Source organism: Lynx canadensis, chromosome X (assembly GCF_007474595.2).
Source record: "Lynx canadensis isolate LIC74 chromosome X, mLynCan4.pri.v2, whole genome shotgun sequence".
Taxonomy (NCBI): domain Eukaryota; kingdom Metazoa; phylum Chordata; class Mammalia; order Carnivora; family Felidae; genus Lynx; species Lynx canadensis.
The window spans coordinates 22,820,551-22,835,791 of NC_044321.2; positions in this window are offsets into that span (position 1 = coordinate 22,820,551).

Consider the following 15,241-nt stretch of genomic DNA (forward strand, 5'->3'; position numbering starts at 1 on the left):
AGATTCTGAGTCGTAAAATATGTTATATGACCAGGGATCCCATGATCAAGGGTGACATTCCCACATCACCTCTGCTGTAAAGAGATCCCTGGTCAGCCACTTTGTTAGGTGGAGTCAAATGCCAGGAGATCAAACACTATAAACTCTTGGACACTGGTGCTAGCTGAGGACCTACAGGCAGTAAAGGCAAATCCCCATCCAGAATAAGTATCTATTGCCATGAAAATGAGCCATTGGCCTTTCCAGGCTAGAAGAAATCCAATGTGGTCAACATGCCACTAGATATTCAGTTGTGCTCCTTGATGAATGGGATCGTTTTAAGGATAGTAATTGTATTTTGGTGCTGCCATACTGAATAATCATTGGTTGCAGTAGCCATATCATTCTTGGTCATTGGGAGTCTATGTTGTTAGGAAAATGCATAACCACTACCCCTGTCACCATGGCTATATTCTTTCAGCACTAGGATGGTTGATGACAAGGCTTGTCAACATTACTGGCTGGACAGGTCATTGTCTGCTTTGCTGTTTAGTTCCTCTACCATGGTGGATAATTACTGATGAGTGTTAACATGTGATACAAAGACCTTCTATTCACACTCCATACCTGCTCTTGTATGTACATTCTCTACCAAAGAACTTCTTTTTCCCAACCTTCTAATCTTTCTCCTTCTAGACCCCTAATGAGTTGGCCAGACTATTTGCTTCTGCCCATGAGTCTGTATATACTTTAAACATGGGATACTTCTTTTCTACATGAAAAGGATGACCAGATGAACTTCCTGAAGCTCTGTTTACTGGGAGGATTTTTCTTTACCACCATGTGAAAAGGTCACTTAGGCTATGATTCAGCTACCATCCTCTTTTCAACTTGTGCCCACATACTAAGCCAATCTATGTGTAAGTCAATTGTGGGTTTTTTCTCTTCCTTCTGCAGATAATATAGAATTCTATTATGTAGCCATAGGAGTGAGCTGAGAGAGTGATACTGACAGGGATAAGTATCCTGAGGGGTTGGGTTACCTCTCATGCAGCTTGCTTATGGACCTGTTTCTATTCATGTTCCATCCTGGATGTACCACTGCCATCTGACTTTGGATTTTTGCTGGATTTTTCCAACCTTATGATTTGGTGACTTTCATAGGCTCTAACTCATGATGAGCTGTTCTGGCCATATGGTCACTTAGTGTCCTATGGGAATCATTCCATGTCCATCAGGGGCCAGTAGCACACCAGAAGTTGTTTTTCAAAGGGAATATAATTATTTGTTGCTGATGGCAAGGCTTTGTTCCAGAACCCCAGGAGCCTGTATTGGGATTCTCTTACTACGGCTTGCCACAATTTTCACACAGCATCTTTTCCCATTATTGGTATTTCCAGCATGATAATGTCTGCCAAATCTTATGGCCTAAGCAGAAAGGCTGCTTGTACTGCAGCATGCAATTGCTGCAGAGCCCTATCAATCTCTGGTTCCTGTTCAAAGCTGGCAGTCCTTCATGCCACACAATCTTTGGGTGGGAGCGGTATTGCCAAGTGTGGAATATTGGAGGGAATATCCTAGCATACCCTGACTAGAGGATTTCCAAAATGTTAAGAATGTGGCTGGTTCTGCATCTTGGTAGGGTTTATCTCTTATCTCTGGAGCTTGTGTGTTTTCCCAAGGGCATCCCTTGCTTCTTTATATGCTACTTAAGAAGTTTGTAGGCTTTCACACCTGGCTTTCACTTGTTTCCTCCTCTCCCTTGGCTGCTTGAAAACATTTTGCAGTTTAACAGTGGCATTTAGCTATAGCCACCCAATCCCATTATCTTTGTTTTCTTTTTTTATGAGAGAAACTCTCACATTCCCATGTCAGGGTGAGTTTAATTTTTAAACAGCTTTATTAGACATAATTCACATACCATATAATTCACCCTTTTAAAGTCTACATTCAGTATGGTTTAGTATATTCACAGTGTTGCACAATCATTATGATGATCAAACTTTATATTTTTGTCTCCCTGAAAGAAACCCATACCCATTAGGAGTAGGAGTCATGCCTATCTTCTGCCCTCAACCTTATGAAACAATTAGCTTTCTGTCTCTATAAATTTCCTATTTTAGACATTTGATACAAATGGAATAATACAGTGTGTGTTTTTTGGTCACTAGCCTTTTTCACTTAGCATAATTTTTTCAAGATTCATCCATGTGATGGCATGAGTCAGTACTCTATTTCTTTTAATTCTCAAATAATATTCCGTTGCATGGACACATCACATTTGTTTATCCATTCATTTGTTGATGGACATTAAGGTTGGTTCCAATTTTGGCTCTATAAATAATGCTGCTGTGAACATTTCTGTACAAGTTTTTGTGTGGACATATTGTTTCATTTCTCTCAGGTGTATACCTAGAAGTACAATTGCAGAGTCATATAGTAACTCTGAGTAAATTTTTGAGGAACTGTTTTTCAAAATGCCTGGCCCATTTTACATTTCTATCAGTAAAATATGTGGGTTTCAGTTTCTCCACATCCCTACCAACAGTTATTACTGTCTGTCTTTTTCACTAGAGCCATTCCACTGGGTATGAAGTGATATCTCAGACTGGGTTTGCTTTTCATTTACCTAATGACTAATGGTGCTGAGTGTCTTTTCTGTGTTCCTTTATCCTATCATCTGATATTTCCTCCATAATTATCACATACCTAGTACATTGCACCTGCTAGGGCAGTTCCTCCCACTGGTACACCTGCTTAATTCACCACCAGTGAAAATTTTAATAACTCAACAGCCATCTCATGCCAAGAGTTCACTGTGCTACACTTGCTACCAGGAGTCTTCATAGCAAGTTGGGTGGTGAGTGATCTAGTTCTAAAAGACCATCTTACTGCAGCTTTCTCAGATTACTCCTGGTACCAACTGTTGCCAATAAAGTTTTCCAGAAGCAGATGTGAGACGGTTTGTGGTAGAAGCTATATATTAGAAATCAACATCTGTTAAGGCAGAGAGAGAAAGAAGGATCAGGTGGAGGATGAAGTCGAACTGAAATGCAGGCCTGACAGAAGAGGCTAAACTGGTGGGGATCTCTGGAACAGCTCTTGCTCATTATAGTGTCCCATTTGGGGCCAAAACGGTCCAGTCTTTATACCTTTGTCTGATTCAGCTACCAGATGTGGGCTGCCCTCAGAAGAGTGTACCTCAAGTAAGGCCAGTCTCTGCAGATGAGACAAAACCAGAAAGAGCTGACAGCTGGAGGCTGTCTGCTGACTCCCTCCCAAAAGCTGGGCACCAAATCATTTCTTTCTTCACTGATCTGTGTATCACATCACCATGTCTACCACAAATGTTATACTTGGACATACTTTAGAGGCCTTCCTAATAATTAACTATATTTTGTTAAGTAGCTTTTGGTCATGGTGAATGATCTCCAAATGTTAAATAATTAAGGGATGAATATGAAGTTGATAGATAACATATGCAGGGGTTAATTTCCTCCTTTTAATTATTTACTTATTTGCATGTATTTATACTTTGCTGCCTATTTATAATTCTGTAGATATAGAAGTACAAACTAGTTTCTTCTGATGAAACACATAAAATTGTACAGCCTGAGAGATTTACCTGGTCTTGAATGAAATTCTCTGTCCCTCCCTGCCTTGCACAGAGTTCCACTGGCCCTGAGAGAGAACCATAGATGCATTTATCATCTTTTTCTAGCCTTTTCTGTAATTTGACCTTTTGTCAAATTTGTCCTAATATAGGACATGACTTTTTCAATATTCAATTGTTATATTGCAAATGCATTGATCTTTCATGCCTCAGACATTCACTCTTTAGTGTAGAATTGACTAAAATAAAATGTAATACAATATGCACTTTGAAGAACCTGAATCAATTTAGGCAATTTTGCTACAGAGAAAGAAATTTACTTGTAAGAGGCAAACCATATTGGAAATCCTACCTTAAGTGGCGAGTACACTACCATTTAGTCTTAATACAAAGTAGTTTCAAATATGCTTACGTAGAGGTGAATGACAAGAACAAATCTTTTTAATACACGTTTATATATTACCTTCTCGGCAATGACTTTCTCATACAATATGTGTTTTATTTTTTCTCAACAAGTAGACATTTCATTCGATTTGCTCTAATGGCTTCTGTATTTTAATAGCTTGTATATTTATTTACATAAAGAGAGTCCAGTGGCTGTCTCTTATTCTAAGTAATTTACACCGGTCTGTGCTTTCAACACTTTAACTTCAATGTGTCTGTAAATTGTCTGAAAATTTTGAATTCCATTGAATTGAAATGAAAGGCAAATGAAATTGAATTTTAGCATGCAAAAGAGTGGGTAAATTCTTATCACGGTTGAAGAACACATGCACACACACCGCCCTCTCCCCCACCAACCATACACACAACATGGGTTTCCATGCAACATCAGGATACCTTACGGGCTATGTGATTTTTCTTCTCCTGTACAGAATTTACCACAGTGGATAAGGGAGAGACTAGTAATGGGTTGATGGGCCTACCTTAACCACCAGAATAATAGGATTACCTCTCATCTTAAAAGACTGGAACAAAATTGTTGCCAAGGAGCAGAAAGGTAAAATTTTCTCTGTAGGAACATAGCCATCCATAGAACTAGTAACCTGGGGACACACTTTCTTTAAAAGCCTTTTCAATCCTGGCAAAGTCCTGAAGAGAGGTAACCTCTGGTAAGTGAAATGTTATGACTTCCTGTTCTTTCTTTCGGCTCTCACTTGAGAAAAACCGTGGGGCAGAGCTTAAATGGAAAGAATTACTCTTCTAAGACAAATTAGTATAGGGATGTGTTAGATCAGTATTGTATAAGATATTGAGATGTTAAGTTATCACTGCTGCTTCTTTTCCTCTGTTGTCATGTCTCTGAGTTTGTTTGTTATAGCACCAGATAACAACCTTGCTAACAGAAACTATTGGTTTATGTTCCTTCTATTAATAGGACCTCTAGAGAACTCAGGAACATATGTTTGGTTATGAAAAAAAACCTGCTTTTATTATTAGTTTTATTATTTTAACCCTGCTTTTATTTACCAAAACATGTTTATTTTAATGAACAACCATTATATATGTGAGTGTGTATGTGTGTATGTATGTGTGTGTGTGTATGTATATATATGTATATGTATATGTATATATATATATATATATATATATATATACACGTATACACACATATATATATGTACACGAAACCAGGTATCACTAAGAAAGCTTTCTGGAACTTATAATGTATGTACAGGCTACTTAATTTTTAATCTCTGTTGTCAGGAATAGTTTGCTGCCTAGAAACCAGTTCAATTCATCATCCATGTATTAAGCACCCATTATGAACAAGCCATTGTGTTAGGGATTGAGAGATGAAGAGGACATTGCCTTATCCTAATGAAATGATATCTAAGTGGACTTCTACATACTGCCCACAGTTAGTACTGCTCCCTTATCACCACCGACCCCAGTCACATGTTCTTCTTTTATATTAAGAACTAAATATATTTGTATGGGCCCCTTCTTTTCTCAGAAACCCATTGAAGCCTGTTTCTGCTGCCTGTAGCTTGGATCTCCCCCGCTCTTTCTGAATGCCAGAGCACAGCCACCTACAGACACTGTTTTAACCAAATGAACTGATAATGATCTGAGTCCAAGCAGACAAGATGCATCTCTATTATGTAATCATATATCCTCAATCAGGCAGGAGTCCAAATTTTCAATATTGGTGGCCAGTATTTTTTTCCATCTTTCATTGACGTTATTATTGTTTCGACTCATTTGTCAGCATCTATATACTTCCTTGTATAAGACAGAGTCTAACTTCAGGAAGTTATATTCACAAAGACTGCTTGGAATATAAATTTTTTTTTTTTAATTTTTTTTTTCAACGTTTTTATTTATTTTTGGGACAGAGAGAGACAGAGCATGAACGGGGGAGGGGCAGAGAGAGAGGGAGACACAGAATCGGAAACAGGCTCCAGGCTCTGAGCCATCAGCCCAGAGCCTGACGCGGGGCTCGAACCCACGGACCGCGAGATCGTGACCTGGCTGAAGTCGGACGCCCAACCGACTGCGCCACCCAGGCGCCCCGAGGAATATAAATTTTTAACTCCAGCAAGATTCTCCAATTAAAACAAAAAAACTGTGCAGGGGTACCTGGGTAGCTCAGTCAGTTAAGTGTCTGACTTCGGCTCAGGTCATTTACCTCATGGTTCGTGGGTTCAAGCCCCACATAGGGCTCTGCGCTGGCTCTGCGCTGACAGTGCAGAGCCTGCTTGGGATTCTCTCTTTCAGTCTTTCTCTGCCCCACCCCCATGCGCTCTCTCTCTCTCTCTCAAAGTAAATAAATAAACTTTAGAAACCACAGTGTAGAAATTATGCTTAAGACAGGAGAAAGCCTTTCCCAAAGTATGCAAAATAAAACATACTTGACTTAAAATACCAATGGCTGTTAACAAGACACAAGGTATAATGGGGATAGCAGATGGGGTTTTGGAATTGAACAAAACTGTTAGTATATTGGCTTCTTTTCTAATACCTTGGTGATATTCAGCACCTCATGAATTTAAACTCCCAGGGTGGGGCACCTGGGTGGTTCAGTTGGTTAAGTGTCCCACTTTGGCTCAGGTCATGATCTCCTAGTTCCTAAGTACTAAGTTTGTGAGTTACAGCCCTACGTCAAGCAGAGCCTGCTTGGGATTTTCTCTCTCTCTCTCTCTCTCTCTCTGCCTCTCCCCCACTTGCGCTTGCTCACTGGCTCTCTCTCTCAAAATAAATTAATTAATTTAAAAAATAAAATAAAAAAATAAAACCTCAGGGCTTCCTTGTTAAATGTCTTATGTATAAAAAAGTTAATAATTTCCTCTTCCTGAGAGTTAGTGTAAGGATTAAAGCATAATATAATATTTTTTGGTTGAACCAAATGAAAATTGCCAAGATTCAACTTTTTGGAACCTAAAAAATTGGCAATTTTTATGGTTCACAATCAAAATGTATATAGAGCACTTTGTATACAGAAAGCACTGAATCACTTCTAGTTCTTGCTGTTTTCATGGGACAGCTGGTATGTTCAGCTTTCCCCTTCCACCATGCCTCCCACTACACCGCCAGAAGCTCAGTGTGGGAACAGAAAATCTGCTTTGTTGTCTTCCCTACTTCTAAAAATGTTATGATCTCTTTGGCACAAATTTTGGGATAGTGATTCAAGGGTATTCCATGGTGGGGGGGGTGGCTAGGGGAAAGTGAAGGGGAAAGTAGGTGGTTACCTCTGTGGTATCAAACCTTAGCAACAGGCTGCAAGCTGGGGGTGCTAAGAGGAAGAAAAAGAGACTGGTATTGAGTGAAGTATAGTTTGGTGTTCCTTCATTTGTGAAGATGAAACCAATTCAGCAGTGACTATTTCTATCCCTATTTCTTCCTATTGATTCTTTCTATAACTACTATTAGGTCACACAATCCTTCTCTTCTGCAGTTCTTGTCTTTCCCATGGGAGTTTGGCAGTCCATTAAATTAATGGAGAATGCTTGTGAAGAATTTAAGAGAGCCTTCCCTTATTCCCCTTTCTATAACTCTTCCTACAACTAAAGGGAAGGGAAGCCTCTGAAGTAACCGAAGGAAGAAAGAATGAATATTCTATAGATGGGGGCGGGGAATAAATATGGGCCTGGGACAGCCTATTCAGAGCAGCTCTTCCCAGGTGGGGGCTTATATATGTTTATAAGTGTTTTCAGTTACCTTTATTCATTTAACACACATTTGTCATCTCCCCAAATAGACTGTCAGGGGCCACATCAGATTTGTGTGTATTTTCCTCCTTCCTCTTTCATCCTGCTACTTAGTTTATTTTTCCCATACATTTAAAGCAGTAGAGTTCAACCAACTCCCAAAACCAATAAAGCATCTTATACTTTTAAAATATCTGGTTTCAAGCTCTATGATTCTCTAATAGACAGAAAGATCCTACCCCTGCTTTATCTATTTTGATATGTCATTTCCTCTTGCTAAAGCACTTTCAAAGTGGAGCAACTGCTTCATTTCCTTCTGAGGCCATCCTCTCATACACTTGAAGACATCTATTAAGCTTGGATAGCTTCCTTTGTTGTGGCTCAATAGCCTGAACTTCATTTTTGTTCAGAGAAGCAATTTCATATCCTTTAATCTTTTCAGCTGATCTTCTCTGGATCCTTTCCAGTTTCTCCCATATATATATTTTTTATAAATGGCAAAATTTAAACTGCCTCTAGAGGTTCCCAGGTAAAGGTTGCATAATTAACTACTCCTCCCCCCTTCCCCAACCAATCAAAGTTCAACTCCCCTCAGAACTATTACACAATGGCTTTGTTTATAGGTGCTTGGGTGTGGTACAGTTTATATATGGCTTTTATAGTCAGTGCTCAAGCTGGAAAGTCTTTGGTGAGAGAGTCATTCTCAAGAATTCTGGCTTTGGAAGGATTCTGTTAACATGACTCTATAACTTTATGTCTTAGGTGTAATAAATTAAAGATATACACACACTTTTCTTGGTGGCAGTTTCCACAGAGAGATCGAGTCTGTATTCCTGCCCTCAAATCTGGGCTGGACTGTGACTGCTTTGACCAAGTGAATATGGAAGAAGTTCTAGGCTGCCTTAGTTTGGGCTGCCATACCAAAATATACTGGGTGGCTTGAACAATAAACACTTACTCTTGTAGCTCTTAAATCTGGGAAGTCTAGGATCAAGCTGTTGGCAGATTCAGTTCTTGGGGAAGATACTCTTCCTGGTTTGTAGACAGTCACTTTTCCCCTGCATTTTCACATGGTGGGTAGAAAGACTTCTCCTGTCTCTTCTTCTATTTTAAATTTATTTTATTTTTTAATTATTTATTTATTTTTAAATATAATTTATTGTCAAATTGGCTTCCATACAACACCCAGTGCTCATCCCACCAAGTGCCCTCCTCAATGTCCATCACCCACTTTCCCTTGTCCCCCACCCCCTATCCACCCTCAGTTTGTTCTCTATATTTAAGATTCTCTTATGGTTTGACTCCTTCCCTCTCTGTAACTTTTTTCCCCTTCCCCTCCCCCATGATCTTCTGTTAAGTTTCTCAAGATCCACATATGAGTGAAAACATATGGTATCTGTCTTTCTCTGACTGACTTATTTCACTTAGCATAATACCCTCCAGTTCCATCCACGTTGCTACAAATGGCCAGATTTCATTCTTTCTCATTGCCAAGTAGTATTCCATTGTATATATAAACCACATCTTCTTTATCCATTCATCAGTTGATGGACATTTAGCCTCTTTCCATAATTTGGCTATTGTTGAAAGTGCTGCTATAAACATTGGGGTACATGTGCCCCTATGCTTGAAAGAGAGACAGAGCATGAGTGGGGGAGGGTCAGAGAGAGAGAGGGACATAGAATCAGCTTCTGTGGTGTCAGCACAGACCCTGACATGGGGCTCGAACCCACACACTGAGATCATGACCTGAGCTGAAGTCGGATGCTTAAGTGACTGAGCCACCCAGGCACCCCTCTTTTTTTTTTTTGAAGGGTATTAATTCCATCATAAGGGCTCCACCCTTATGAGTTAATCCAACCCTAATTACTCCCTCAAGGACCCACCTCCAAATACCCTTACACTCAGGATTGGGGCTTCAAAATAAGAATTTTGGGGAGGGACACAAACATTCAGTCCATAGGACAGGCGTAACATTTTGGAGGATGAGCAGTTATCACTTCTGTCCTCTTGGAGCCCAGAGCTGACAAGTAATATATCTAAATACCCTGTTGAACAGAACTCGTGCAGAAGCAGCATAAGTGGGGAGAGAGAGACACAGCTGAGCCAAGCCTTCCAGCAGTCCATGCCAAGTTGGTAAGCATGTCAGTGAGGCCATCTTGGATCCTCCAGACCAGTTCAACCACCAGATAAATACTATGGATTGGCCATGTCAGTGCCACATGGAACAAAAACATTGTCTCACCAAGCCCTGCCTAAATTCTCAAGCTAGTGTATTGTAAGAGATAAGAGTAAATTGTTTTGGCAAGCCACTAGTTTTGTAATGATTTATTGTATAAAATACCTAACCAGAACAAGAGAGAAACACAATTCACTCTCTTCACGTTACCTCCTTTTCTCTATGCCTCTCAATATTTCCCTAGCCTGTAGATATCTTTGAGTACTCTGGCTAAGTGGCTTTAGTTGTGGCTGTGACCTCTGGGGTGAATGTAGAGTGTTTGGTTGTCACCATATAAACCACTCCAAGTACTTCTCCAAGAATTTGGATTTCTAGGTTACTTGGCTATCAGTTAGCTCATTCAGGGTCACTGGGAAAGACCAAAATGTTAGATAGGCAATTTTCTGTCTTTATGGCACTTTCTGTTTCTTTCATCTTGGAGCTCTGAGCTTCCAGGTGACAAGACCACTCTGCTACAGAGACCATGTGAAGATAAAATGTAACTTCTGTATCCTCGTTGGATTAATACAAGCTCTACTCTAACCTATTCTAAGTCAAAAGGTAAGTGTTGTGTCTCACAGTTTTACATGGAAGACTGATATCTGATTTATTTTTGTCCCAGGAATAAAGCTATAAAATATGATGGAAAATGTGGTTAGACATGTAAAGGAGGGTGAGGGGCAAAACTGCAATATATCCCAGTATTCCTTAGTCCATCCGTATGAGTCATAAATACTCATTCCTAAATCCTGGGGTCTTGAAACAGATTTATTGAGGGTGCTATGGACATGTTATGCTCCTTCTCCAGGGAAAAACTGTCTATTTAGAGCTTTTTCACTTATATTTTCTGAAAACTTTTACAAGTCTCAAAATATGATCTGAACAAGTAGATTACACACTGCATTATTTCTAATCAATGAACAGTACTCAATTCTGCTAAAATGATCTTCCTTCGCTGGGAATGATCTTCACTGGCCTATTTCCTTCACTGTTACTGCATCAAAAGTAGGGGCTTATGTCCTATTGGTTCACTTGTCCAAGGTCAGGAAATCAAAAGATTTAGTTCCTATGGATCCAAATATTTTAAAAAAAATATTTAAGGGTATGTTATTATAGCTACCAACATACTTTCACCATCAGTATCAGCGGTCACCAGTGCAAGATTATTTTTACTTTGCCAACCATGGTTGATACCCGCACTCCTTCCCCATTTCTTAAGGTATGAAAATAATGGATATTTAAGAAGTCACACATTCACACAAAGACCTACACACACACCACACACAGTTAGTGTGGCTGGGACTGTTGATGTAAAAATTTTAATGTTTTATTCTATTCTCTTATTCTAGTCTCTGGCTACTGAGAGGTATGTGGTCAAGAAGAGCCCTGCATGAAGAACGCATCTGAAACCAATCTCTCATAGTCAGAGGCACCAAAGTGAACCAATTCAGAAAGGCAAGCCAAAGACATAGACAATCTGTTATACTTAGACCCTCGGTGAATAAACAGATGGCTGAGAGTGCAGAAGTACGCTCAGGGCCTGCAGATCTAATAACCAGAAAAGTCAACAAGGGCACTTGAGTTGAATTGTTGGTGACAAAGGCTGGAGGCTGGTTGAAAATTAGGCAGCTTGGGCTTTTCTAAACTAGAGCAATAGATTTTCACCAACCCTTGAAGTTTTAAAATGCAACATGCAGGAGATACATTGTACAGAAGGAAACATAATTGGAAAGGACACTAATCACTGCATTTCAGGAACCAAGCATGGCTGGAATATCCTTACCCTGGGAGGGTTCTCTGAAGCTTAGGTCACTTGAGTACATATATATTAAACCTTGTGATTACTTAATTATTGCATTTTATGGACTTGAGGAGCCAGTCGTTTGGTATAAAGAAACTTTTAGGTTATGAGAAAATATAAGGTAGACTCTGAAAAAGAGAGCCATGGAAGAACATCAACAGAGCCGGAAGAACAGATATGGGCATCTGGCCAAAGCAGATGCTCCATGAAGCTAAGGATGCTGTAGCATCAAGGTCCTATATGTGCTGGTGATTTTTCCAAAAGCCTCGAGCAATGTGTTCACATGATACTGTGTTTTGTAAAATTTGCACTTTAAGATTAATTTTTGTAGTCCAGTTTCTTTGCATTGTGACATGCCTTCTGTCACATTTTCCTTCTGTCATTGCCACTTGCATAGCCAAAGAAACTTCTGGGATATGACAAAGGTGAAGGTCAAGTGGGAAAGATTTACTTTGAATTTACTGGGAGATATCTGTGTGGTTTTCAGACATGTCCAAGAAAAGTTATTTCTAATCATCCACACAGCAATGGCTTCCACAAAAACTCCTATAGTTCACCATTCTGTCTGCCCCAGTGTTGTGACAGGGATACACAGGACCAGAGGTATAACTATTACATGAACATGCTCTAAGAAACTCCACATTGAAGGTTTGCAGACAGGGGAGGAGAAACAAGGAAATGTATGAAGCTAGGAGCTGGTCTATGGGAAATTTGTCTACTCATCAGTCATATAACACCATAAAGGGAGGATTTGGTTTACAGTGATGTTTGTCAAAGCAGACTATATTTGATAATACAGTGTATGCTATTATAACTGCGCCATACATTTTTTTTTTCTGTTTTGATGAGAGTCCTACGAAAAGGAATCAATCTGAATTCTCATCGGTACACATGGAAGGAGGGGGGAAGAACTTGTAGTGTTATTACCAATACCTAGTAATGTTTGGGATGTTGCATGCTTTGCACACCCAAAGCACTGGATGGTGTCTTAATATATCCATTTGATGAGACAACAAAGCATCCCCACTTTGTTGGAACAAATTCTGAGAGACCTAGATGAAACAGTTTAGCAAAACAACGCATTCAGCAAAGTAAGAAAAAAAATAAGTATTCTAATAGCAATTCACCTAACACTTCTTCCAAAGTATGTGCAGGAAGAGCAATCTCGCTGTATGTTAGTTTAACTCACTACCGAGTAGCAGTAATTTATAATGCATTTGAATTGTTTATCTGTGTCTTCTTGCTTGACAAATATAGACACCGTTCAACCTGGATCTTACTAGCTATGTGAATTTGGACAAGTCATGGCACCACCTGGGCCTCTGTTTCCTTATCTCTAAAATGGAAATAGCATTTATTCTCCTCCTCTGTCAGGCTGTATCAAGAGAAATCTGGCACACTAAATATTACAGGTATGTGTGTACTGCAAAGTATTTTCCAGTGTTAACCAAAAGGCTTTAGTGGTGATGGTTTGAAAAGGAAAATGGAACTTCATTCTATTTACCTCCAGGATTATTCCCCACTTCTGGACAACCTGACTATATTTTGTCTCAGTGCAAATAGGTTTATTTCTCAAGACAATTTTTTTTCTCCTTTTTTTCAAATTTAAATTTTAGTTAGTGTACAGTAAAATATTGGTTTCAGGAGTAGAATTTGGTGATTCATCACTTACATACAACACCTGGTGCTCATCACAATAAGTGCCCTCCTTAGTACCCATCAGCCATCTAGCCCACCCCCCACCTACCTCCCTCCATTAACTCTCAGTTTGTTCTCTATCGTTAAGAGTCTCTTGTGGCTTGTTTCCTTCTCCTTTTTAAGACAAAAATTGTTAAATTTATCTCAACTAAACCAGTACAAAATATAGAAAAAAAAACTTAAAAAAATAATGCATTGAGTATGATTTTTTTTGAAATTCTTCCTGGGGTATAGCAATTAAGTCTGCTTCCTGGTTTATATGGAAGATACGGTAAGCCTATTTAAAGCGGCTTTATCTAAAGAAAAATTTCCTTGTAAGGAAATAGTAACTTTTCTACCTAATATTGAACTCAAGACATCTGTTATATCTCAACTATGGATATTATCTCAGAGATATGTGGGAAGCAACAAATAGCATTCTGACATATAAGTGCATTGACAGAGAAAAAAAGCTGCTAAGGGCTCTCACCCAGTAGAAATTCGTTAATGCATTTCTCATGACCCAGGTCTAGAAAGTCCATGTTTTCAGTGGTTTAGTGTTGATGAGACTTCGGGAGGTTGGCCCATGCCAACCAACTCTCAGGATACTTTAGAATAAAACTGAATGCCAATCTATTAATTTACAATGAGAAACACAACTGTCTAGTTGATTGGAGAGTTAGGTCAGCCAGACCAGCACATTCTCTCCCTGTGGAAAAATGCCAAAGGAAGTCAAGTATAGTTAGAAAAGCCTAGTGAGGGAGTCAACTGAATGACTCAAATATGATAGCCCAAAGTAGCTGTGTCTGTTGGTACAGTCACCCCATAGCAGGATCGGAGTGGACCTTACATAAATCTTAGGGAAACCAAAGAAAAAATTTACTAACAGTTGAGCATGGCACAATGAACAGAGAGAAAAAAGTGTTATATCTGTACTCTTCTGTCTCCTAGAAAGTATGGAGAAAGAATGCTGACTTGTAGATGTTAAGGTTACTATATAATATAAAGTAGTAAAATAAAAGCAAGATTTATATGTCAATATTAAAGATACACCATAGAAATTGAGGAAGGGTAATGAGTAAATTCATAAATTAGGGATTCACCATTTCATTAAAGGAGTTAATTTATGGATGAACTGATTGTGACAGAAGACTACCTATAAATCAAAGTTCTAGGTGTGAGAAGGGACTTAAATATAAATAAGATATGGCCATCTTTATTAAAATTCATCAGCAAGTAAAATTCTCTTGTACTTGCATTTCTTGTGTATGTCTGAATTTTAACTCATTATTTTTCATACCAGGAAACCTAATTAAGTCAATATTTTCACTTGCTAACATCTACAATCCAGAGATAGAAAATTAGCGAAAACTACAAATGTGTGATATCACATTTACATATTTAGTAACTTTTTATTGACTACTTATACTAATATTTATAATCTTGACAACTCACTCCTGTGCTCCTTGATCAGTGTCATGGAGTTGGTTCTCTGACATAAATTAAAAAAAAAAAAAAAAAAAAAAAAAAGAAAGGGTCATCAGGAGACCTAGGGCTCTGAGAAGGAAGATTTACATGGGAAAAGTGATATGCTAAAAAATTTCTGCTTTTGACCAAGACCTTTCTAACCTATGTCTGTACTGAAGGAAATGTCCTTTACAATGAACACACAGGCATAACAAGAGTGTCATTCTGGGAGAAAGGAACTGAGGAGGTTATTTAGGCCTACATTTTTGTCTAGAACAACAGTCCATGGAGTCCATGACACTACTTAAAGGAAATCTGCGAGGTCAAAAAATCTG